This window comes from Pleurodeles waltl, chromosome 4_1 (assembly GCF_031143425.1).
Source record: "Pleurodeles waltl isolate 20211129_DDA chromosome 4_1, aPleWal1.hap1.20221129, whole genome shotgun sequence".
NCBI classification, from domain to species: domain Eukaryota; kingdom Metazoa; phylum Chordata; class Amphibia; order Caudata; family Salamandridae; genus Pleurodeles; species Pleurodeles waltl.
In genome coordinates, this window is record NC_090442.1 from 453,652,164 (window position 1) to 453,679,106 (window position 26,943).

The window sequence follows — 26,943 nt, forward strand, 5'->3', positions numbered from 1 at the left end:
TCACATTGACCAGGCAGAAAACTGATGCGATTTCTTTTACCACCCTGTACATGTCACATAGGTCAGCGCCCATCAGAAGATCGACATTTGGCGTGCCATCGCCCAGGACGTCCGGGCCCTGGGGGTCCACAACAGACGGGGCACCCACTGCCGAAAGAGGTGGGAGGACATCCGCCGCGGGACCAGAAAGACCGCCGAGTCTCTGCTGGGGATGGCCTCCCAACGTAGGAGGGGTGCCAGCCGCCAATTGACCCCCCTGATGTCCCGGATCCTGGCAGTGGCCTACCCCGATTTGGATGGGCGCGTGAGGACATCACAGCAGACACAAGGGGGTGAGTATCAGCACATTCTGCTATCTTTGCGCGCAGTGAAGGTGTCTGGGTGGGGGAGGTGGGCTGTGCCTATCTCCAGGCCTGGGCGCATTCTGTAGGCTAGGCCCCTCTGTTAGACACGGCCCTGTGCCCCCGCCCCCCACCTCTGTAGGTACAGCTATCCATGGTCCGGCGTCACCCATGTGTGCATTTGTCGTCCATAGACCCGTAGGACTAGTCTCAATAACTGAGTAGTGTACCCCCATTGTGCGGCCTAGTTCAGGGGGCTTGTGTGTCTGTCCTCTCCGACAACGGTGTTGCCAATGCATGCACTCAACCTGTCTTCATTTCTCCCCCCCTCCATTTTCTTTGTCTTTCTGTTCATGTGTGCATTAGCATCATCTGGCGGAGGAGAAGTGGCATTGGAGCACGAGGGAGCTGCATCTCACATGGCCCCGGAGGGCCATACGACAGACTCCGAGTACACCAGTGAGACAGAGGGCGAGTGGAGCTCCACAACGGGGACCCGTGGAGACGTCAGCGACACCGACACGTCCTCGGAAGGGAGCTCCCTAGCGGTGGCGGCAACATCCGTGCCCACCGCCACAACAGGTACAGCCGCCACCCAGCGCACCAGCCCCGCCCTCCCAGCAGCCCTCAGCCTTCGCTCCGTGCCCGCTCGCCCAGGAAGGCGGGCATCTCCTTCGCCCCAGGCACCTCAGGCCCTGCCCCAGTTACCCCTGCTGCCCTCAGTGAGGAGGTCATTGACCTCCTCAGGACGCTCATTGTTGGGCAGTCTACCCTCTTGAATGCCATCCAGGGTGTAGAAAGGGAGGTGCATCGGAGCAATGCATACCTGGAGGGCATTCATTCGGGTCAGGCTGCCAATCAGCGATCGTTCAACGCTCTGGCCTCAGCACTGACGGCAGCCATTGTCCCTGTCTCCAGCCTCCCTCTTCTGACTCCCTCCACCCAGTCCCAGTCTCCTGTTCCTCTGCCTATCCCATCCACACCATCAGACCAGCCTGCACACACCTCTACACCCAAGGGCAGCTCATCCAGACATAAGCACCACAGATCCCACAAGCATTCACACAAGCAACACCCAGACGCAGACATGCCAACAGTCACTACCACCTCTGTGTCCCCCACCTCCTCATCTCCCCCCTCCCTCCCTGTGACATCTCCACTCACACCTGCATGCACACCACCATCAGCCAGTACTTCCATCACCAGCACACCCTCCATTACAGTCCGTACACGTGCAGTCACCACCCCCACTGCCATTTACACGTCCCCTGTGTCCTCTCCCAGTGTGTCTGTCACCCCCTCTTCCAAAGCACACAAACGCAGGCAGCCACCCACCCAACAGCCATCCACCTCACAACAGCCTCCGTCACAAGCACCTGCACCCAAAGACAGCACACTTGACTCTCCTACAACCACATCCTCTTCCTCCACTTCCAAACCCACTACACCTACCCGTCCCTGTCCTCCCAAAGTCCTTTTCCTTTCCAACCTTGAACTCGTTCCAACCACTGACCCACCCCCTCCATCTGGTAAGACCAAAAAAAACACCTCAGCCACCACCAGCCCTGCATCTACTGTGACCATAGTGCAGGGCTATTGGAGTCCACCAGATCCTAGGGCAGGAACATCGGCCAGCAGCAAGGGGACAGCCAGCCCCCCCCTGGGAAGAGGACAAGGAAGAAAAAGGCCCGGCGCGACAAGCCTGAGACGGCTGCCACCAAGGACAGTAGCCTTGCCCCGTCACCTGCCACATCATCCAAGGGAGGCAAGGGTCACAGAGCTCCAGCGAAGGAGGGCAAGGGCAGCAGGGCGGAGAAGTCAGGCAGCAGGCGAGCTGCCCAGGAGGTCCCCACCAGCCCCATCCCGGGTGTGACGGACGACACCCACGGGACCAGGACTCCATCACAGGAGGGCGCCGCAACCGCAAGTTCGGATGGGGAATGAGCGGGAAGTGTTGCCCAGGTCGAGCACCGCTGAACGGGCCCCGCCGGGCCAAGAACAGCTGAACGGGCCCCGCCGGGCCAAGAACCGCTGAACAGGGCCCCGCCGGGAGGAGCCCCGCTGAACGGGCCCCGCCGGGCCAAGAACCGCTGAACAGGGCCCCGCCGGGGGAACACCGCTGAACGGGCCCCGCCGGGCCAAGAACCGCTGAACGGGCCCCGCCGGGCCAAGAACTGCTGAACAGGGCCCCGCCGGGGGAGCACCGCTGAACGGGCCCCGCCGGGCCGAGAACCGCTGAACGGGCCCCACCAGGCCAAGAACCGCTGAACAGGGCCCCGCCGGGGAGCACCGCTGAACGGGCCCCGCCGGGCCAAGGACCGTTGAACGGGCCCCGCCGGGCCAAGAACCGCTGAACAGGGCCCCGCCGGGGGAGCACCGCTGAACGGTCCCCGCCGGGGGAGCACTGCTGAACGGGCCCCGCCGGGCCAAGGACCGCTGAACGGGCCCCGCCGGGCCAAGAACCGCTGAACAGGGCCCCGCCGTCTCAAGCACCGCTCCGCTGGGCCCTTCCTGTCAAGCACCGCTCCGCTGGGCCCTTCCTGTCAAGCACCGCTCCGCTGGGCCCCGCGGTCTCAAGCACCGCTCCGCTGGGCCCTTCCTGTCAAGCACCGCTCCGCTGGGCCCTTCCTGTCAAGCACCGCTCCGCTGGGCCCCGCCGTCTCAAGCACCGCTCCGCTGGGCCCTTCATCTCAAGCACCGCTCCGCTGGGCCCTTCCTGTCAAGCACCGCTCCGCTGGGCCCTTCATCTCAAGCACCGCTCAGCTGGGCCCCGCCGTCTCAAGCACCGCTCCGCTGGGCCCTTCCTGTCAAGCACCGCTCCGCTGGGCCCTTCCTGTCAAGCACCGCTGGCCCATTGACAGTGCCGGTTCAGTGTCGAGCAGGGCTTCAGGGAGCACTCGGGGCACCATGCCTCCTCCAATCACAGTGGAGTCGGTAATCCATCTGATGGACTGTGGCTTTGCACCCCCCAGGTTGGGACAGTGGGCATGGAGGCCCCTCGTGGATCTGGCGTTGTGGTCTCATGTGGTTGAGGTGCCCCCCCTTCCCTTCCCCCTGAGGTGCCTGTAGTTTTCTCATCTGATGCCCCTTCAGTGTTCTCTCCAATGGTATCTGGTCTCCTGTGTGGGCTTTGCCCATGTGTTTGTGCACATTGGCCCACGGACTATGGAACTTTGACGGAATGTGCAGGACTTTTTGCCTATGGATATCTTGTTGACTATCTTCATTCCTTATTTTTGTATCTTTTATATGGCATATTTGCCATTCCTTCTATGGAGCTAATTATACATATATTTTTTCGAACATTTAAATTGTGTCTTTGCATTATTCCGGGGGGTTTGTGTGGTGTCACTCTGACTTGTTGCTCGGCAATGGGGTTTAGGTATTTGTGGTGGAGGGGTGGGTGTATGGCGCATGTGTGTACCCGTAATCTTTTCTCCTCCCCCCTCCCCTGTGTCGTAGGTGCAGTACTCACCGTTGTCATCTGCGCCGGCGTTCGTACTCCTGGTAGATGAGCAGGTAGACAAGAGCTGGTAGGATGTGTAATTCGGGCTCTATGCTGTCCTCCTTCCTCGTGGAGAGTGTATAGGTGAGCGTTTTCCCGTTCATAGTCTGTTTCCGCCGTGTTTTTATCGGCGGGGCTCCCGCCCCGGAAAAGGTGGCGGATTGGTGAGTTGTGATAGGGTGGGCGGTACATTGTCTGCCGCCTGCCTGTTGGCGGTGACCGCCGCGCTGTTTGTCGGTCCCGCCGTGGCGGTCGGAGTGTTAATGTGGCGGCCTGTGTTGGCGGTTCCCGCCAGAGTTAGAATACCATTTTTTTGACCGCCGGTCTGTTTGCAGGTTGGCCGCCGCTTTATCACCGACCGCCAGGGTCAGAATGACCCCCATAGTATGAGTGCAGCCCCAATATTAGCCTATGAAGGGAACAGGCCTCACAGTAGTGTAAAAATGAATTTAGGAGTTTTACACTACCAGGACATGTAAACTACACAGGTCCTGCCTTTTGCCTACACAGCACCTTGCCCTAGGGGTTACCTAGGGCACACCTTAGGGGTGACTTATATGTAGAAAAAGGGAGTTTTAGGCTTGGCAAGTACTTTTAAATGCCAAGTCTAATTGTCAGTGAAACTGCACACACAGGCCTTGCAAAGGCAGGCCTGAGACAAGGTTAAGGGGCTACTGAAGTGGGTGGCACAATCAGTGCTGCAGGCCCACTAGTAGCTTTTAATCTACAGGCTCTGGGCACATATAGTGCACTCTACTAGGGACCTATAAGTAACTTAAATAGCCCAATTGGGTATGATCCAATGTTACCATGTTTAAAGGGAGAGAGCATATGCACTTTAGCACTGGTTAGCAGTGGTAAAGTGCGCAGAGTCTAAAAACCAGCAAAAACAGTATCTCAAAAGTGGAGAAAGGTGGCAAAAAGTTAGGGGTGACCACCTTCAGGCTGTCAGGTCTAACAGGGGATGTGTCAAAATCCATTGGTGTTGAATGGGAAAACTCATCACAATGCCCATGGAATGCCTCCCTGGTGAAGAATAAGGCAACACAGCCACTTGGGTTGCTTTGCTTTACTTTATGTCTATGAGGCCATTCAAAGCCACGCAAAGTGGCTTTCCATGGCCTCATAGACATGATTTTGCTGTCTGTGCCACTGAAGCATACCAAAAAGTGATGCTCCGTTGGCATACGAGCTCATACATATGCTCCAGGGTTACTGGTTGAGGGGGTTCAAAACCTACTCAATTAGCAACCACAATTCTTCTCAGGATGACGTCACAAGCAATTCCTAAATTGGCCTGTGCTCCACCATGAGGAAGCTTGGCACAATGCAGTCAGGCTTAACTGAGAGACAATGTGCAAAGTATTTGTGCAAAACTTCAAACAGTAGCATTGTGAACACACACCACAGTTTAGCAAAAATAGAGTCATTTGTACTAAAGAAAATACAGCACAAATGACTAAAAATCAGTCAGTACAACCAGAGATATGCAATTTTAAAGATTATAATAACAATAGTGCCAAAAAGCACAAAGCAGCAACGGTGCATATCTGATCACGATGGACTGGGACAAAGTCACATGTTCAGGCTGACCACGATGGAGCATGAGTCGGTTGCAGTTAGGCCTACTAAATGAAGTACCTTCAATTGTGGTTTGTGGAGTGCTGCAAGAATCCTTGACAAAGATGAGACGTGCAGTCAAAGTGATGCATCGGTACAAGGTGCTGCAATGTTGCGATGTGAGGTCCTGTGTCATCATCGAGGATTCTGTTGATAAGGGCTTGCAATGCGAAGTCCGGCATCGAGGATGCGTCGCACAGTCGAGTGATGCACCGGTTCCAAGGAGCAGCAAGGCTGCGATGCGAAGTCCAGAGTCATTGTTTAGGCTGACATCAATGAGGCATGAGAGGACCTGCACTGAGGAGGTGCCACGCAGTGACGGTTCTTATGAGGTTCAGGCTGTGATGCAATGCAGATCTTTGTGGCGGTACCAATCCGTGCACCAGTGACAATGTGTCTGCTCTGCTAGGTTTGCACTGAGCAGCTGAGGAGATACCTTAATTGCACTGGATTCACAGAGAATGGCAGAGCACTTTAGGTCCACTTTCAAGGGTCCAGGACTAGGATGGCACCACTTGACTGGGTTAACTTACAGATGGTAGAGTCCTGGCGCTGGGTCCATGGTTGTTTGAGCCATCTGTCCCTGCTACTCAAGTCAGGATGCTGAGCAACTAGCCCTCGGAGTCACCTAGGGGTTCTGGGTTCAACAAATGCTGGTGCAGCCCTTTTTACCCAAGCAAAAAGGTAGCATGCCGCAGGATAGGACAGAAAGGTAGCAATCCAGCAAGGCAGTATTCTACAGAATGACAGTCCTTCTTCCTGGCAGAGTATCCACAGGTCCAGGTGTATAATTTAGAATTGCATTCGGAGGTCCAGTATTCATACCCAGTTGTGCCTTTAACCCCTTCCCCACCAAGGATGTAGTGGTTACGTCCGGTGGTGCGGTGCTGAGGTGCCACGGACATAACCACTACGTGCTGATACCGGCCCTCGGGGAAAGCACTAGGGCAGGGCTGGAAAGGGAATCGTCTGATGTCTGATGATGTCAGCACGCGATCACCTGCTGACCTCATCAGAGGTCACCTCCCATTGTACTGGAAGCATGCTTCCAGTGTGATGCAGAAGAGAAATGCAGAGCATTTCTCTTCCGCTCTGGAGGAGGGGTCCGGCATAGGCATGAAAGGAAAGGAAAGTCCTTTCCTTTCCTTTCATGTCTCTGCAAGCATTTCTGCTGTCTGATCGCGATGCAATCGGGCAGCAGAAATGCCCCCTAGGCACCAGGGATTTTTTGTTGTTGTAATTGTCATGAGGGAAGCGACCCCTTAGGAAAGGGTTGCTGCCGGGGGGGGCCAATTATTTTTAGGCTATTTCTGCCCCCAGGGGAGCAGAAACCACTAGACACCAGGGATTTTTTTTTTATATACTTACACATAAGGGGAACGGCCGCTTGGGCAAGAGCCGCTAGCCAGGGGGGCAAAATATTTTTAGGCCTTTTAATTATAATTAGCCCGATCTGACCCCGGGGGAGCAGAAACCTCTAGACACCAGGAATAAATATTATTTTTTGTTTACTTTATGTTTTGATGTATGGGAAGCAACCCCTTAGGCAAGGGTCACTCCCCTGGGAGGCAAACTGTATATAGGCCATATCTGCCACCCTTGGGGGCAGATCGGCCTATTTTTGTTAGGCCAATCTGCCCCCACGGGGGCAGAAACCACTAGAATTTTTATTTTTATTATTATTTTTATTTTTTTGAGTCAATTTCATGCAAGGGGAGCGACCCCTTAGGCAAAGGTTGTTCAACTGGGGGGAAAACTTATTTTTGGCCATTTCTGCCCCCCTTGGGGGCAGATCGACCTATTTTCATTAAGCCGATCTACCCCTAAAGGGGGCAGAAACCACTAGGCACCGGGGATTTTTTTTGCTCCAATTTCACGCAAGGGGAGCTACCTCTTAGGCAAGGGTCGCACCCCTTGGGGGCAAATTGATTTTAGGCCATTTCTGCTCCCCTTGGGGCAGATTGGCCTATTTCTATTAGGTCGATCTGCCCCCCGGGGGGGGCGAACCACTGAGGCGCCAGGGATTGGTGTGTGTGTTTTGTTTGGGGGGCAGCCCCTTGGGCAAGGGTGGCTCCCCATGGGGGCACATTACTGTTGGCCATATCTGCCCCCCTTGGCCGAGCCACCTATTTTTGGAAGGCTCAAAATTAGGCCCAAGGGGGGCAGAAAGTCCTCCAGAGACCAGGGAAGAATTAATTTTTCCAAAATAAGAGGGTGGAGGGATGGTCATAGCCCCATCCCAAATATATGGGGCCAAAGTTGTTCTGCACACCAATGGGCAGATTGGGCAATTACCCCGATCTACACCCCGTGGTGGGGGCAGAAAGTCTGCTAGATGTCAGGGAATTAAAAAAACAAAACATGGCGGGGTGGTGGCTAACAACCAGTATGGGCCTGGTTATGTCCCCACTCCAACTAAAGGGGGTTACAATCTTTCAGCTCTTTCCCCGCACACTAAAACATCTTATCCCACAGCAAGCAAGAGGGCATTTGATTATTTTGGGTCTTGGTTTTACATTTTGGCCATGAGAGCTTGGCTAACTCTCAATATCGTCCCACTTGGAATGGTGAGGGCTGCACCTTTTGGACTTTGGGACACTGCCATGTAGAAATATCCTCAAAACCTTGACACATCTGAAAACTAAATATCTGGGTGAGTCCAGCGTGGTGTGCTTCACATGCACCCCGCACCATTTTCTTACCCACAATGCCCTGCAAACCTCAAACTTTGCTGGAAATCACACATTTTCCCCACATTTTTTTGATGGATCCCTCCGGAATCTGCAGGAATCCACAAAATTCCTACCACCCAGAATTGTCTCATCTATACTGATAAAAATTCTGCTGCACTTGTCAGCCTAAATTTTTTTATTTTTTCAAACTACCCTTTTGGACCCACTTTGGTTCCCCCTCAATTTCAACATGTCTTTGGCTCTTCCCTGACACAGGCACTTGGCCCACATACACAAGTGTGGTATAATTTTTACCAGGAGACTGGGGGGAACATTGGGTTGTAGAAATTTGTCCCAGTGCAGTGATCCCACACAGAAATATGGGAAAAATTTGATTTTCTAGCTAAATTTGAGGTTTGCTGAGGATTCCGGGTAAGAAAACATTGGGGGATCCACACAAGTCATACCTTCCTGGACTCCCTGGGGTGTCTAGTTTTCCGAAATGTCTGGGTTTAGTAGTTTTCCCTAGATGGCTGCTGAGCCCCAGACAGAAAACGCAGGTGCCCCTCCCCCACAAACACAGTTAGTTTGTATTTGATAATTTTGATGTGTCCAGCTAGTGTTTTGGGGCATTTCCCTTCGCGGGCACTAGGCCTACCCACACACGTGAGATACCATTTTTATCGGGAGACTTGGGAGAGCGCTGGGGGGAAGGAAATTTGTGGTTCCTCTCAGATTACAGAACTTTCTGTCACCAAAATGTGTGGAAAAGGTGTTTTTTTGGCCAGATTTTGAGGTTTGCTAACGATTCTGGGTAACAGAACCTGGTGAGAGCTCCACAAGTCACCCCATCTTGGATTCCCCTAGGTGACTGTTTTTCAAAAATGCTCAGCTTTGGTAGGTTTCCATAGGTGCCGGCTGAGCTAGAGGCCAAAATCCCCAGCTAGGTACTTTGCAAAAAAACTGCTGTTTTTTGGGGGAAAATGTGATGTGTCCACGTTGTGTTTTGGGGCATTTCCTGTCACGTGCTAGGCCTACACACACAAGTGAGGTCCCATTTTTATCGGGAGACTTGGGGGTATGCTGGGTGGAAGGAAATTTGTGGCTCCTCTCAGATTCCAGAGCTTTCTGTCACCGAAATGAGAGGAAAAAGTGTTTTTTTGCCCAAATCTTGAGGTTTGCAAAGGATTCTGAGTAAACCTGGTAGAACCTGGTGAGCCAAAATCTACAGCTAGGCACTTTGCAAAAAACACGTCAGATTTCAATGTAAAAATATGATGTGTCCATGTTGTGTTTCCTGGCACAAGCATTAGGCCTACCCACGCAAGTGACATACCACTTTTATCGGGAGACTTAGGGGAACACAGAATAGCAAAACAAATGTTATTGCCCCTGGTCTTTCTCCACATTTTTTCCTTCCAAATGTAAGACAGCATGTAAAAAAGATGTCTATTTGAGAAATGCCCTGTAATTCACATGCTAGTTTGGACACCCCGGAATTCAGGGATGTGCAAATAACCACTGCTTCTCAACACCTTATCTTGCCCATTTTGGAAATACAAAGGTTTTCTTGATACCTATTTTTCACTCTTTACATTTCAGCAAATGAATTGTTGTATACCCGGTATAGATTGAAAACCCTTTGTAAGGTGAAGCTCATTTATTGGCTCTGGGTACCTAGGGTTCTTTATGAACCTACAAGCCCTATATATCCCCGCAACCAAAAGAGTCCAGCAGACGCAACAGTATATTGCTTTCAAAAATCTGATATTGGAGGAAAAAGTTACAGAGTAAAACATGGAGAAAAATTGCTTTTTTTCACCTCAATTTCAATTTGTTTTTAATTTCATCTGTTGTTTTCTGTAGGGAACCCTTGAAGGATCTACACAAATTTCCCCTTCCTGAATTCATAATTTTGTCTACTTTTCAGAACTGTTTAGCTGTCTGGGATACAGCATTGGTTTCACATCCATTTCTGTCACTAACTGAAATGAGGCTGAAAGCACAAAAAATAGTAAAAATGGGGTAAGGCCCAGTAAAATGCCACAATTGTGTTGAAAAATGTGTTTTCTGATTCAAGTATGCCTGTTCATGAAAGCTGGGAAGATGGTGATTTCAGCACCACAACCCCTTTGTTAAAGTAATTTTCAGGGGAAAAAACACAAGCCTTCTTCTGCAGCCCTTTTTTCCAAATTGTTTTAAAAAAAAAACAACTTTTTACTGTATTTCGGCTAATTTCTTAGTGTCCTTCAGGGAAATCCACAAAGTCTGGGTACCACTTGAATCCCTAGGATGTTGGAAAAAAAGGACGCAGATTTGGCGTGGGTAGCTTATGTGGATAAAAAGTTATGAGGGCCTAAGTGCAAACTGCCCCAAACAGCCAAAAAAAGGCTTAGCACCTGAGGGGAAAAGGCCTGGCAACGAAGAGGTTAAAGGGGGGGGAGAAGCTTTTAAAGGTTTTCTTTGAAGCCCCTTGGCATCCTGCCTTCCCTATACTGACTCCAGACTAACTACAGGTTGCATGCAGCCCTTTGTGCAGATTCAGGACACAGTCTATTCAATTGTAAGTAGGGCCATGCCCAGTTTCTCCCTCCCATCCTGCCAGTTATGGCACAACCAAGCACACTTAAGCCCCCTATTGTGTGGGACCGTCTAGCATGAATACACACAGACCACCTGCCAACTACACCCAGTGTTTTGACCCAGAGACAGATTGCAGACACCAAATGGCTATGGCAGGGAAATGCCAACTTTCTAAAAGTAACACAAAAGGATGATGGAGGGAATGCTAAACAATGCAAACATTCACCCCCAGTCACAGATATTGGTTTAATCCATCGTTCTTTTGCTCACCATGCCACCCCATTTTGGACCTAGCCATATGCAAATCTGTCATGGCCTTGTTTCCCATGGGAAAAGTCCAGCCCGAACTGCCAGGCCAGTTCCTCCCTGGACTGGAAACAAGCATACTGGGACCGGTTTCAGGGTATTGCACTTTATCAGCCAGGCTAGCTTGAATCTAGTGGCATCTTGAGCACCGGACCCCCATCTGGGCATACCCTTCCCTCTTAGGGAACTTTGGAGCTCCCAGCCTATCTTTGATCTCATCAGCTCCGAGGATGGGATTTATATCAGTCTTTGTGACCAAATTGAACTCCTGGTAATCCACATGGAACCTAAGTTCTAGGTTGGCTTCTGGAGGAGCAATGCTGTTTGAGGGCTCATTAATCCTAAACTCCAGCATGTTGGAGACTTTCTCCTTAATGCTGGCTGTCACTTGGTCAGAGAACTGGTCGATTTTACTCTTCACCAGTGTGCTGTCTCTAGTGTCAATATCAAGGGTGCACCATGTTGTGAGTCCTTGGGTAAGGGGGAACAAGGATGCAAAGTGTCCTAAAAACTGGTGACAGTCTCTCTGTTGTTCTAGGGTCAGTGTGGTGGAGAGTCAAACAGCACCAACTGACTCATCCTGCTCCATGGAAAAAAGGAGTTCAAGGGAGGTTCACTCTCCTCCTCCACTCCATCATTCATGACCAGGATCATGGTTACCTTGGACCTCTTGAAGTGGGGTTTGATGCAATTGATGTGCAAAACCCTTAAAGGGTTCCTGAAATTTTTGAGGTTCACCAGGAAGGTGCCCTCACTCTTGTACTCTTTCACCTCATCGGGCCCAGAGCAGCAGTCTTTCAGAGCCCTGGGCTCAACAGGATCTATCACCCACACTTTTTGGCCAGGAAGAAGCTGAACTAGGGTGGCCTTCTGGTCATACCACCATTCCATGAACACCTGTCTGGCTTTTAGATTCTCTCTGGCTTTCTTCCAGACGCACTTCATCTGGGTGCAACATGCCAGCATGTAGCTAACCACATCCTACAGCCCTTCCTGGGAGCTTGCACCCAGTCCTTCTTCACCAGAATGGGTGGTCATCCCAGTGGTTGCCCATACAGAAGTTAAAAGGGGTTGAAGCAAACCCTCTTCTGTGATACCTCCATGTAAGCAAACAATAAGCATGGTTTAAAGATGTCCTATTTCTGCCTCAGGGGCTCTGACAGGCTTATAAACATGCCTTGTAGGGTATATTTGAACCTTTCGACAAACCCAATAGTTTGGGGGTGGTAAGGACTGGAGAACTTGTAGTTTACCCCACACTCCTTCCCCATGGACTTCATGTATGCTTACATGAGGTTGGTGCCACGATCAGGTACCAGCTCCTTGGGAGTCCCACATGAGTAAAGATCCCCATCAGTGCCCAGGCACAGTAGGCACAGTCACTGATCTCAGAGGTATAGCGTCTGGGTTCCTGGAGGCATGGTCCATCAAGACCAGGTTAAACCTTTTGCCAAAGGCTGTCTTGGGGTCCAGGTTCCCAACAATTTTGATGCCTACCTATTCAAAGGGAGTACCAATGACAGAGCATGGCTTCAGGGGAGCCTTGTGCTTCCCTGGTGATTTGCTACTGGGCTGGCTAGTAAGGCATGTCCTACAGAACACATCTAAGGCCATCCTCATACAGGGCCAATAAAAGTGAGTGAAAAACCTTTTAAAGGTCTTGTCCTGCCCTAGATGATGTGCTAAGGGTACAACATGAACTGGATCCAGTGGAAAGCCCTGTAGCAACGTGGGACCACAAACAGACAAGTTGCATTAGTGTCATAAACCTTAGGCTCACTCCAATGGAGACCTTTGTCCCAGTAAATCATGTGATCACCAGAGATGTTCTCGGTCTGTGCTGTAGGCTCACAAGAGTAGGGCACTCCATCCGTACCTTGGATGCTGCGGATGCTTCTGGCTATCCCTAAATGTCTTCCTGTACTCCTCAGGTGGAATATCATACATCCTGACCAGTGTTTCCTTCATGGATGGATACCTCATCCTGCCTAACTTATCTAGGGCCAGTAAGACAACCCTCCTCTCATTAAGGATGAGCTTCCAGAGGCCACACCCTCCAATCTCCATCAGGGATCCTATGCATATGCAAAGCCACCTTACAAACTTCAAACCACTTGTTGATGTGATCCCCCACAACAACGTCAGGCACCAGACCTTTTGGAACATGGACCCTCTTGTCTCCAGAAGACACTGCATGTATACTGCTGCCAATAATGCTGGACTCTGTTTGCATGGCTTTGAGGTCCCGTTCGTTGAGGCTCCTTTCATGAGCCAGTCACTCTAAAGCCAGTTTCCTTTCCTCCATGGCCCGTTTCTTCTCTTCCATTCTTAACTGAGCAATATGAAGCTTAAACTCCACCTCTTCTTTCTTTTCCACAAGCTTCTCTGGGGAAAGGTTGTGGGAAGATACACTGCTCCCTGTCTCTCGCAGAAAGTTCAAAATGTGGAGTCCATTTATCCACCTCAGCCAAAGGCTGCATTTCAACGAAGTCCTATCCTTGTCCTTCCAGATCATCACCCCCTTCCTTGGCTTTAACCAATGACTGGTGAGGTTCAACCCTGTCCTTTAGTGCCTTTTGGAGCACCAGTTTCCTGGTAGTGCACTTGGCTGGAAGTCCCCTTTCCTTGTCTACCTCCTTCAGCAGGACCAAAGTGTAGACTTCCATGTTGGTCAGCTCGAATTCCATCATTGCAGGTATCGCTCCAGATACAACAGTTAGAGGGAGAATTTGGGAAAACCAAAAACAAGATTATTAAGGAGAATTTAATTTGAATTGGGCTTAGATATGAGACGGTAGTGTACACCAAATCACTGCATTGCACTGTGCAGACACAAGCCCAAATCCTCACCGCTGATCACCAATGTACAAAATTGGGTTGTTGGTTGACTAGGTTGTGAGCACTGGACAAGCAGCAATCACAGTCCTTCTCAGGCACAATCGAAAATTACATTAACTTGTGCTCAACTCTCTGACAGCTTGACACAGAACAGTCAAGTTTTAGTTAGATGCAATGTAAAGTGAAGTAAAGTATTTGTGCAACAATTCAAAGAATAATAAAGTGAAAATACCACTCAAAAAGGATCCAACACAGAGTTAGAAAAATAGAACTTTCTTTAATAAATAAAAAAAGACCAAAACAACAAAACTCTCGTCAGTAGAACCAGAGATATGCAACTTTTAAGATTTCAGTGAAAATAGAGCCACAAAGCACACTGGACCAGAACAAAGTCACAAATTAAGGCCAACCATGATGGAGGGCAGGCCAGCTACACGGACTCAGTCAGGCCTGCTGAACTAAGTAGCTTTAATCTTGGTTTGCAGACATTGCGAGGATCCGTGTAGAAGATGCGATGTGCAGCTGAAACAATGTGTTGGTTCCAAGATTCAGCAGGCTGCGATGCTGGGATGCAAGGTCCTATGTCATCTTTGAGGATCATGTTGACTAGGGCTTGTGATGTCAAGTCCGGCATTGAGGATTCGTCATGCAGTCATGGTGATGCATTAGTTTCGAGAAGCTGCAAGGCTGTGATGTGGAGTCCAGTGTCACCGTCAATGCTGCAGTCAATGAGGGAAGGCAAGGGCCTCTGTTGAGCACACATCATGCAGTGGTGTTTCAAAAAAAGTGTGGTGGCTATGTGGGTATTTTGCATTTTGCAATGGGTCCAATCCAGTCATATATATATATATATATATATATATATATGTATATATATATACCCTTACCAACCCCTAATCCCTAAAAACACTCTTACTACCCAATACCCACACCTGTCTCTAAACCCTAAAAACACCCATACCACCCAATACCTTAACCCATCCCTAAACCCTAAAATCATCTTTACAACTCAATAACTTTACCCACCCCCACAACCTGAAAACACATATACCACCTAATACCCCCACCTATCCCAAACAATATATTTAAATATAGTTTATATATACCCTTACCAACCCCCTAAACCCTAAAAACACCCTTACTACACAACTCCCTTATCTGCCTGGAACCCTAAAAACACCCATACTGCCCAATAACCTTACCCATCCCTAAACCCTAAAAACACCCCTATCACCTAATACCCTTACTCACCCCTAAACCATAAAAAACACCCTTATCATCCAATATCCGTATCCACCTCCAAGACCTAAACCTTATTGTCAGTGTTTTCCACAAGTGCTTAAGTCAAGTACATTCTCAAAGCTTGTCACTCAGAGTTTTTGTTTGCTTTCAGATTCCTTTTGCTGACACACTACTCTGAAGGACAGAACTGAGGTCCCACTTCACTTAAAACATTGCTTATATTTTAAAAACAAAATTACAATTCCAAAGATACATTTGGTGAGTGACTAAAATGTCAGCGATGTGGGAAAGGGCCACTCATGACATGGAACTGAAAAGCATGTATGCATGAAATCCACTGTGCTAGCTGATTAATGTGAAAATGTATTTATTCAGCTGGCAGCTGAGTGCGTGGACACTTCACTCACGAATCCTCAAAATGCTTTGCTTTTGCTCACCCGTCTCCTTCTTAAGGTACATTAAGGTGTCTAATTTACCTTGTCCAATTGCACCAAAGGACTGTGCCCCAGTACCTTTTGCCTAAAGTAACTGCACTTATTTACCAAGATACTACCTGTCTCACTGCACATCCTGTTTGCTACTGCATGTTGGTTGCTGCTGTGTTGCCAGATTTGAAATGCTAAGCATGCCCACTCACCCTTAAAAGGAAGCCAAAACTAGCACAAGACATTCCATCAGAAGCCCAATATATGTCCAGCCCTCACACATCATCAAAGGAGGATCATGAAAATTAAAAAAAAAACATATAACTTAATGATTGAAGAAAACATGTATTTAACATGCGTCAAAAACATACTTTTTATTCTTTGCATACAGCAAAATACTGCCAGATTGCAACATAAAACATTTTTGAGTCTATGAGAAACTGGTTTGTTGGTTGACTGGGGTGTGAGCCCTAGTCAAACAAGAGCCACAATCCCTTGTAGGATTAACCACAAAAAGTCACTAAATCAACCTATGCTTACCCCTGGGTAGCTTGACACAAAAAGCAGTCAGTTTTAGAGGCAATGTGTAAAGTATTTATGCAGAACACAATCAGTAATAAAATTAAAATACAACACAAGAAAACTCCCAAACTAATAGATTAAATTGTAATAACTTATTTGAAACCAAAACAACAAAATTCCAATCAGTAGAAACAAAGTTATCAGTTTAATGTTTGAGGTTCAAAATAGTGCATACAAGTTAAAAGCATCAACTGTTAATTTCTGGTCACCTTTAGCACCACAACCAAGGGTCTAGGAGTGTATGGAGACCTCTTTGTGGTTCAGGACTCATTCGGGAAGGGTCCAGGTGTGGGTTTAAGATAGTGGGAGCATGTTAAGGCCCTATGGTTCTCAACAGGAGGCCAGCAAACTAGCCTTTGGAGTCACTTCTGGTAGTTCTGGGTGCAGGGCTAAAAAGCAGGGCTGGCCTCTGAAGGTTCAAGGCAGGCTCCAGGCAGCAAAGCAGTCCTTCCAGGCACAACAGCAGTCCGGTAGAGTGCACAGCAGGTTACAGCAGCAGGTAGTCATCTAAGAGTCCTTCTGCAGGTCCAGTAGAGAAGTGAAGAGTGGGTCTGAGAGCTCAGTATCTATACCCCGGTGCCCTTCTTCTAGAAGGTAGGAGAAGTTTCTGGAAAGGTTCTTTGAAGTTCTGGAAGTTTCCTGCCTCCCCTGCCATGGCCCCTAGCTGGCTGCACTGACAATTTAGGGTCATTAAGCCTGTTGTAAGGAGACAGTGCTCAGCTTATTCAGGTTCAAGTGTGGCTATGCTCAGCTCTGCCCCACCCCTCCATCAACTTAGTTAATGGCCATCCAGGCTCTTATAATCCCACTATTGCGCGACAGTGTATAAGGAATTCACAAAGACCCAAATTTCAGCGAAGCCAGTCATGTGATCCAAGACAGGCTGCAGACACAAAGGGTAAACAGCAGAAAAATGTAAGTTTTCTAAAAGCAGCATACCATTAAAAATGGTTTATCATTACAAGTTCATAGACACCAAACATGAAATATTCACCTCTTCTCAGTTAGGAAGTACTGTTTATTAAATGTAATAAGGAATCCCCATTGTTATCCAATATGAGGAGTAGGCCTCACATTAGTGAAAAATTAATTTGGGAGTTTTTCTTCATAGACATATAAAATGTAAAAGTACATGCCCACACCAGCAGATGGGAGTGTGTGGACTGGCGTTTGTCTAGCAATATGTTGCAGTGGCCAACAGCAAGTCACTATTTACACTGCCAGCCAAGAGCCACTCCATGCACACTGCCAGCCAAGCACCACCCTATGCACACCACCATCACTATTTTTTGTTTTTTAAACAACAAAGAAACCACTAACTAATTATAAACAAGTACAAAACTACAAAGACAAAAGCTCTAACTAAATGCATGACAATAATGCCAACCATGAAACTGAACATATGAAAATATAAAAAAGGCAGTTTACGCTCACAGTAGTTCCCAATAATTTTTGGAGTGTGTAACTCCTGAAACAGCCACCCACTCACAGCCCAGGCTTCGAAGGACAATCAGAGCAGTACATACAAGTCTCCCTCTGGATACCTCTTCGGACACAGACTTTACATTTCTTAGCAGGAAAGTCTATTCTGTGCATGGGAGGAATGTGCTCAGCAAAGTGGTGATCTTTCATGACAGACTCCTAAAATTTCACAAATATCATCCTTGATTCTACAGAACTATTCTTGAACACAAAAAAAGCATTAAAAGTTGCCAACTGAAATAGGTGAATCGCTAACTTCTTACAAAACGTAAGACTTACGAACAGCAGTATAAGGTTCCAACCTCTGATCAAATCTATCTACACCTCCCATGTGCTTATTATAATCTAAAATGCACACAGGTTTGCGCACTTCAGCAACCTGACCCCAAATAGTCATAGGGGAAGTACTCTCATCATGGATGGTAGTTAGCATGTAGACATCCCGCCTGTTTGCAAATTTCAAAGCTAGCAGCTCATCATTCCGCAAGGCACTGCACTGTCCCCTCTCATGTTTTTTACAGACAAGCACCCTTGGATAGCCTTTCCAGTTAGAACGGATTGTGCAACAAGCAACAGTGTCCACTCTGAACAATTCCTTGAACAACTGCACTCTAGTGTAGAAGTTATCTACGTACAAATGGTGACCTTTGCTAAACAGTCTTCTACCAAGTTCCCACACAATTTTCTCACTAACTCCAAAAGTGGGCGGACAACCACAGGGGTCAATATTGGAATCCCTACCAGTGTAGAACCAGAAATTATAAACATATCCTGTACTATTTACGTACAGCACATACATTTTAATTCCAGACCGTGCCCTATTGCTAGGACTGTACAGCTTTAAACCAAATGACCCTTGAACAGGACCAAAGACTCGTCCACAGCTATTTCTTTGCGTGGAACATAGACCTCTGAAAACTGATCCACAAAAAGATCAAGGACAGGCCTAATCTTAAAAAGAAGGTCAGAATCAGGGTTATCTAAAGGCAAGGCTAAAGCATTGCCAACGAAATGCAGCATTCTTAGAAGAAGCAAATACAGATTACGACTCATGGTTGCAGGAAATATAGCCGTTGCCATCAAGGGACTAGAAGACCAATGAGAAGCCAGTGACGGCTTCCTTATCAACCCTATCAAAAAAGTCAAGCCCGGGAACGTTTTTATCTCTTCCCAATTTGTGGGAATCCACTGGGTAGCTCTAGAGTGTGGGTTAAGTCTGCCAGCATTGTCTCTCAAATACTGCTCCGCATATAAATTAGTCGGCACAACAATCTCTTCGTAAAAATCCATCATCCATAAACAACTGAAAGAAATTGACAGGCAAAAGGTTTTTCGTATTGACTCTGCACCCCGGGAGACAAGTAAAGGCAGGCAACTCTGGCTGCTCCATGTTTGGGGCGATCCAGAGTTCAGGTCTTCCAATGGGAAACTTTTCAGACCCAGGCTGCTGCATTATTGTCACATCAGTGTCCTCCTCTAAAGCAGGCCGTTCATCTGCACTAAGAGTGGCTTCATCATCAGAAGGTTCCTCTCAGACAAATATACTGCCAGAATCTCTCACTTCCTCCTCAGCCTCAGATGCAGAGTCAGTCTCATAATCATGATCATGATCAGAAGAAGACTCAAAAAGCATACCAAAAAACTGCTGGGCGGTCATCCTGCAGCTAGCCATGAGCTTTCCTCCGGAGAGTTACTGGACAAATACACCACTAACAACAACCACTGTGTAAGATAAGTAATAAACAAAGTGTGGCTTTATAACAAAGTGTTATGTACTCAAAAACTATACCACTCACTTGCCTGACAAAGCTAGACCAGCAACTACTCTGCACAGACACACCAATCACCAATGATATCCCACTAAAAAGAAAAAAAGAAAGAATATTAGACAACACAAATATCATTGTGCACAAATCTAAGGGCAATTTCACACACAATCCTGCATTTAGTACACCTCTTACAAAAATGTTATTCATGCATGGCAACAATACTCGTTCATGGTGAAATTGTTTTGTCTTACCTAAAACATGCAACTATGCAAACTGCAAGTTGACCATTGCCAAAACCACAAGGAGTCACAGCAATGGAAGCAAAAGCTTTGAACTAGAACAAAAAGGAGAAATGAACCGTCATAATCATAAATGTAATTACTTTGCCAGTTGACAAACACCCCAAGTTGGAAATGGCCTTTCTGCAGGGTCACCCCCAAACTTTTCTGCCTTCCTCCTTCTCTTTGTCTGACCTCATTTTTGTTGGCTTTAGGACTCTGCATACTTTAACACTGCTAATCAGTGCTAAAGTGCATATGCTCTCTTCTTAAAATATGGTGACATTGGCTCATACCCAATTGGCTTATTTAATTTACTTGTCAGTCCCTTGTCAAGTGCACTACATGTGCCTAGGGCCTGTAAATTGAATGCTACTAGTGGGCTGCAGAACTGGTTGTGCCACCAACATAAGTAGCCCCCTAAACATGTCTCAGGCCTGCCACCCCAGTGCCTGTGTGTGCAGTTTCACTGCCACTTCGATTTGTAATTTGAAAGTAATTGCCAAGCCTTAATCTCCCCTTCTTCTACATATAAGTGACCCCTGAGGTAGGCCCTAGGTAGCCCATAGGGCAGGGTGCCATGTAGGTAAAAGGCAGGAAATTAACATATGTGTTCGATATGTCCTGGTAGTGTAGAACTCCTAAATTCGTTTTACCCTGCTGTGAGGCCTGCCCCTTTCATAGGATAGCATTAGAGCTGTTTGAGTTTGAGTGGTAGATCCTGATCTGAAAGGAGTAGCCAGGTCATATTTAGTATTGCCAAAATCCTGCTTAATGGTGAAGTTGGATTTTATATTACTATTTTAGAAATGCTACTTTTAGAATGTGAGCATTTCTCTACACTTAAATCCTTCTGCACCTTCCAATCCATGTCTGGCTAGATTTACTTGACAGCTCCCTTGTGCAGTCACTCATACAACCCCAAACACAGGATGCTCAGTCACACTTGCAAACATCTGCATATTGAATGGGTCTTCCTGGGCTGGGAGGGTGGAGGGCCTGAGACTTACATGTCAAAGGACTGCCACACACCCTTCTGGGACCCTGGCAGATATAATGGAACTGAAAGGGGACCTTGTGCACTTCTAAGCCAATCTTTGAAGTCTCCCCCACTTCAAAGGCACATTTGGGTATTTAAGCAGGGTCTCTGACCCTCCCAACTTAGACACTTCTTCACAAGACATTCTTGTCACAGACACTTCCTGGAGAAGAGAACCTGAACCAGAATCTGCAACCTGCCCAGAAAAAATGCCTGGATGCCCAAAGGACTCATCTGACTGCTTTCTGTGAAGGACTGCTGCCTTGCTGTTGCCCTGCTGTCTTGCTGCTCTCTGGCTGTGCTGAGAAGTGCTCTCCAAGGGCTTGGATAGAACTTGCCTCCTGTTCCCTGAAGTCTCAGGACCAAAAAGACTTCATCTCTGCAAAAAGGATTCCTTGTGGGGCAAAAATCACCGCACAGTCTGCCAGAAACGATGCACAGCCTGCATCGCAGTGAAAAATTCACTGCACGCAGAACCGGAACAACACAGCCCGACTTCGCAACAAAAAGATCGATGCTGTACCAGTGTAGCAACCGGAAATTTGATGCACGGCCCACTGGATCGATGCACAGCCGAGCCTGAACAACACAGCCCGACTTCCAGAGAGGAATCGATGCAGTGCCTGTTGTGTGGTAGAAATTTCCACGCAACGTCCACCAGATCGACGCAGACACTGTGGCTTCGTCCTGCCAGTGCTGGAAATCCACACATTGTCCCTGGGATGACCGAAACCCCCGCATCCCGAAGAGGATCTAGGTCCGAGCGCCGGAAATTGACTCACAGCCGTCCCTGTGTGAAAACCAAACAACATATTGCCGTTTCGGCCCGTAAAATCGATGCACACCTCCCTGTTTTCCACGCATCTCCTCCTCTGCTATTCTTTGTGGAGATTTTGAATGCAAACCTGGTACTTTGTGCTTGAAAGAAATATTTATTCCTTCTAAAAGACTAAAGACAATCTCAACATATACTTATTGCATTCTTATAGTTTTGACCTGTATCTTATCAGATAAATATTATACATTTTTCTAAACACTGAGTGGTGTAGTTCTGGTGGTGCTGTGTTACTACATGATTTATTGCACTAACATGTTACACATTGCCTTCTAAGTTAAGCCTGACTGCTCAGTGCCCAGCTCAGGGTGCTCAGGGTGGGCACAAGATGATTTGGATTGTGTGTGACTTACCCTGACTAGAGTTAGGGTCCTTGCCTGGACAGGGGGTAACCTGACTGCCAACCAAAGACTCCATTTCTAACACTCTGCCACCAAACATTTAGAAATTTCCCCTGGTGTATAGTGGTTTCAGCCCCCTTGGGGAAGATGGGCCTAAAAAGAATAGGTTGATCTTCCCCCTGGGGGGGCAGAAATGGCCAAAGGTCAAGTGACCCCTTTGGGGGGCAACCCTTGCCCAAGGGGCAGCCCCCCCACACAAAAAAACAAAACTAAAACAATCCCTGATGTCTTCGTGGCTTCTACCCTCCCTGGGGGCAGATGGGCCTAAAAAAAATAGGTTGATTGCCCCCAAGGGGGGCAGAAATGGCCATTAGTAATGTGCCCCAGTCAGGAGCAACCCTTGCCCAAGGATGCCGCCCCCCAAACAAAAAACACACACACTATCCCTGATGCCTAAGTGGCTTCTGCCCCCCTTGGGGGCAAATAGGCCTAAAATAAATAGGCCAAATAGCCAACGGTTCTATGCCCCCTTTGGGGGATGACCCTTGTCCGAGGGGCCACCCCCCAACAGAAAAACAACCACAAAAATAAATTCTGGCAGATTAGGTAGCTTAGAATGCCCAACCGCACAAACTCTGTCCAAAAGCAAGTTGGGTAACACAAACATATTGTCCTAGAATATTGGGGGGGGCAGTAAAATCGCTCAAGATCCTAACTTGGAATCATTTTTGAGGGACTTCAACATCACTTGCCTACAGGAAAACTGGAAAGTAGCCAAAAATCCATTAGCTGGGTTTCAAGAATTTCAAAGCCCAGCTGCAAAAGCAAAGCCCAAAGGTCACCCAAAAGTAGGTCTCTCAACCTACATAACCACATGCAAATCCTTCACCGCTAGGAACATTAACCTGCAATCAGTTATCATTATTGAAAACTGGTTGCTGGAACAAACGTCCATGGCCGTCATAATAACCTGTATATCATCCCAAATGCATCACATAAACAGTACCTGCTAAACATAAAGGGAAGCAAACTGTTGTCCTTAAGAGCCTTATATGTGAACACCTCCTGGATCATCACAGTCGACGTTAACCTAAATATTGCCAACTACGGTAAAAGGAGTTTCAGAGACTGGGCATCCCACCACAAGTATTGCTTTTTAGGGAAATTGACAAATGTGACCACACTGTTGTAAGATTCCTTGAGGCACTAGGGCTGAGGACTCTAAACTGTAGATTCCCCAAATACACCCCAAAGAATCCCAGTCACATATCAAAGAAATCTGCTTCTACTCTAGACTACACATTTACTTCAACAGCTATATTTAAGTACTTCCAAGACTTTATTATAGAGGATAGATGAGAAAGTGACCATCATCCACAAATTATGAAAATAGTGACACTTTTTATGAAGTAAGAAGGAAATACAAGAAGGCAGTATGGGAAGCTACACAGGCGTACATAGATCAGGAATAGCTCAAAATCGTGGAGGCTAGTAAAGAAAAAATAGCCGGCCTCTGTGGTCCATTATCAATCAACTGGAGCCCGGGACCACTGGGATCTAAAGTAATGCAGTGCCGGAGGAAAAGTGGATGGAGCACATCTCAAACCTATACTGCAGCCAGGATGCAGTGAAACCCAAGCCTACTTAAAGTTGCGAGTCAAACTCATTGTCCTTTGAAGTGCAAAAGATTGCGGAACAACTCCAACGTTACAGATAGAGTGGAGCTCCTGGACCAAACGACTTTCCCACAGGATTACTATAACATGACCCCGTCTTTTGATCTGGCCTTCTCTGCAATCTGTTCAACACCGGTATCATGGAAAACAAAGTTCCATATTCTGAGAAAGTGGCAATTTTTCATCCAATATACAAGAAGGGGCCCTTCGGGAACCCTGCTAGCCATTGACTGATTGCACTGCTCGACATTGACGCAAATATATTTGCACGTCTCATGCAAGAAGAACTGAAAGAATGGGGAACCAAGCTTAATCTGATACACCTGAATCAAACTGGCTTCTGGCCTTTGGCAAGAAACTTCTGACAACCTGATAGCACTAGCCATGCTAGCAGAAAAATAGACAAACAGATAATGGCTTTTTACACCTGCTTAATGGACGTAAAAAAGCTTTTGACTCAGTGGATCGGAACAGGTTGTGAAGGAAGCAAGTAAACCTCAATATCTTGTTAGATCTGTTAAAAGGAATACATCTTCTATATTCAGATAACTAGGCAAGGGTGAAAGTAGGTGGTAATGGAGCAGTGTCCGCCAAAATTCAAATAGACAGAGGTGTCAAGCAAGGTTGTGTTCCAGCCCTGATGCTTTCCACCATTTACCTGGCAGACTTGTGCACACAATTGAACACCACTAGCTCCCATCCTCCCAAACTGGGTACTCATCCTCTTATTATATGCAGATGATATTGTCCTATTGAATCTTTCAGGCACAGGACTTCAAAAAGTGCTAAACATCTCCGATCAGTATTGTAAGACTAATGAGCTGTTGGTAATCCTGTGTGTTGGAAATGGGATCTTTGGTTGGCAGTCAGTTTACTCACTGTCCAAGCAAGAACCCTCTCTCTAGTCAGGGTAATGGAGAAGCACACTTAGATAACCCCTGCTTTCACCCTTGGTAGCTTGGCACAAGCAATAAGGCTTATCCCAGAAGCAATGTATAAAGTATTTGTACCAACACACACCGTAATACAGTAATAGGCAATATTTATCTAAATCACACAAGACCAAAACGACAAAAATCCAACATACACAAGTTAAACAATGAATGAATTTTCAACAGAATTAGGACCTGATTTATGAAAAGTTAGCGCCATCTTTGAGTCATTTTTTGACACAAAAGCAGTGCAAACATACAAAATGATATATATATATTGTAGGTTTACGCCACTTTTGTGTCAAAAAATGACGCAAAGGCGGCGCTAACTTTTCATAAATCAGGCCCTAAGAGACTTGCTTCATAGAACACAATGGAAATGATGATTTCACACAAAGTACCAGGTTAGCATCAAAAATAAAGCTGCAAGGGCGAGTGTGCGTCGGAAAAAGCAGCGATGCGTCATTTCCTTCCTCGCATGGGAGGCGGTGCATCGTTTTTTCTCTGGTCGGGTCCAAAGTGCTTTGTTTTTCTCCCTCACAAGAGAGCAATGCATCGATTTCTAGACTTGGCACCTTGAATCCATGCAGAGTCAGGTTGACTTTGATGCCAAGGGACGATGCATGGAAAATCCTGTTGCACGGTGTTAGAAAACCATGTCGTTTGAGGTTTGCATCATTATCACCAGCTGCAAGCCGGTGTTGCATATTGTTTCTCCAGCCACAATGCATCGATCTCCCAGCCGCAATGTAGGTGGATCATCGATTTTAGCTGCGAAACCAGCGGCGTGTCGTTTATCAGCTGCGTTGCACTTGATGCATTGAAAATTTCCCCACACTGTATTCTGTGTGTGGATTTTCAGCTCTTGTTCTGCCAACTTCACTGTTCAGGGGCCCAGGGACTGGATAGGATACCACTTGGCAGGGCAGGAGTCTCAGCAAAGAGTCCAGGTGCTGGCAGAGGAAGTCTACAATGGCCCTGAGACTTCAAAACAGGATATAAGCTCAGTTCAAGCAGGAAAATACCGCAAAGTCTAGTCTTTGTCCCATTTCATAGGCAGAAGCAGCAACTGCAGGATAGCCCAACAAAGCAAGGTCACACGCAGGGCCTCTGTTATGGGTGCCTTACATGTATAAAAAAAGGAAGGTTTAGGTCTGGCAAGTGGGTACACTTGCTAGGCCGGATTGGCAGTGCAAGAATGCACACACAGACACTGCAGTGGCAGGTCTGAGCCATGTTTACATGGCTACTAATGTGGGTGGCACAACCAGTGCTGCAGGCCCAATAGTAGTATTTGATTTAGAGGCCCAGGGCACATCTAGTGCACTTTACTAGGGACTTACTAGTAAACCAAATATGCCAATCATGGATAAACCAATCAACAATACAATTTACACAGAGAGCATATGCACTTTAGCACTAGTTAGCAGTGGTAAGGTGCCTAAAGTCCTAAAGCCAACAAAAACAGGTCAGAAAAAGTAGGAGGAAGAAGGCAAAAATGTCTAGGGATGACCCTGCAAAATGGACCATTTCCAACACGGGGAAAAACAAGGTAGGCATCTTTGGAAAGAGTGTAATCAAGAAAAAGAAATGGCTCTGTGGGATCCACCAGTGGACAGAAGCGGTAGCTATAAATATCCTGGCGTCTGGCTATAGGAGCGCTGGTTGCACCACCTGCACAAAAAGACCCTGAAAGCTAGAATAGCATCACCACTTGCATCAGTACAAGCCCTGTCTCTGAAACTGCAAAGTCCAACCTGATGTCCCCTTCTTACAGTGGTCAAGGCAATGTTTCTGCCTGCCTTGGCATATGTTCTGGAAATATTTCCCAATAGGTTCAACAACTTCATGAACATTGCACAGAGCAAAGTTTTTCACCTTCTCCTACGCCTTCCACACAGCTCCTCTCCAGTGCAAATCAGGCTGGGATTCAGGTTACAAGATCAAAAATTAGCACAAGATGGGGCTTTGCTCAAATATGTCTCCATGCTAAGACAGGCACAACCGAATACACTAAAGGCACTGATGTGGGAAGAAATAGGCATGAACTTGGCTGAAGTCTAAAATCCATGGCCAGAGAGAATTGCTTCAGGAGTAAAGCATTTGCAGACAGAAGAGCTAAGGCAAAAGCCTCTACCACACAAACTCTTCAATCTATTACTAAACAAACAAGTCAAGCTGCCCCTGTGGAGCAAGGACAAAGACAAGTTCAGAAAGCAATTGCACTCATGGATGACAATCAACACTTATAAGGCTCCGACAGCACAACCTTACATGGCAGAAATATTTTAAAAAACGCTAAAAATAAAGGTGCGTCACACAAGACTTGGCCTACTGCCGTCATTGGATGCTGCTCCAAAATTGCTTACACCCTCAAATAGCGAAAGATGCAGACTTTGCGCACATTACCTTGAAGACTTCCTACACATTCTTTGACTATGCCCCCCACTGATACCATGGCTTAAGTTATTTCTTAA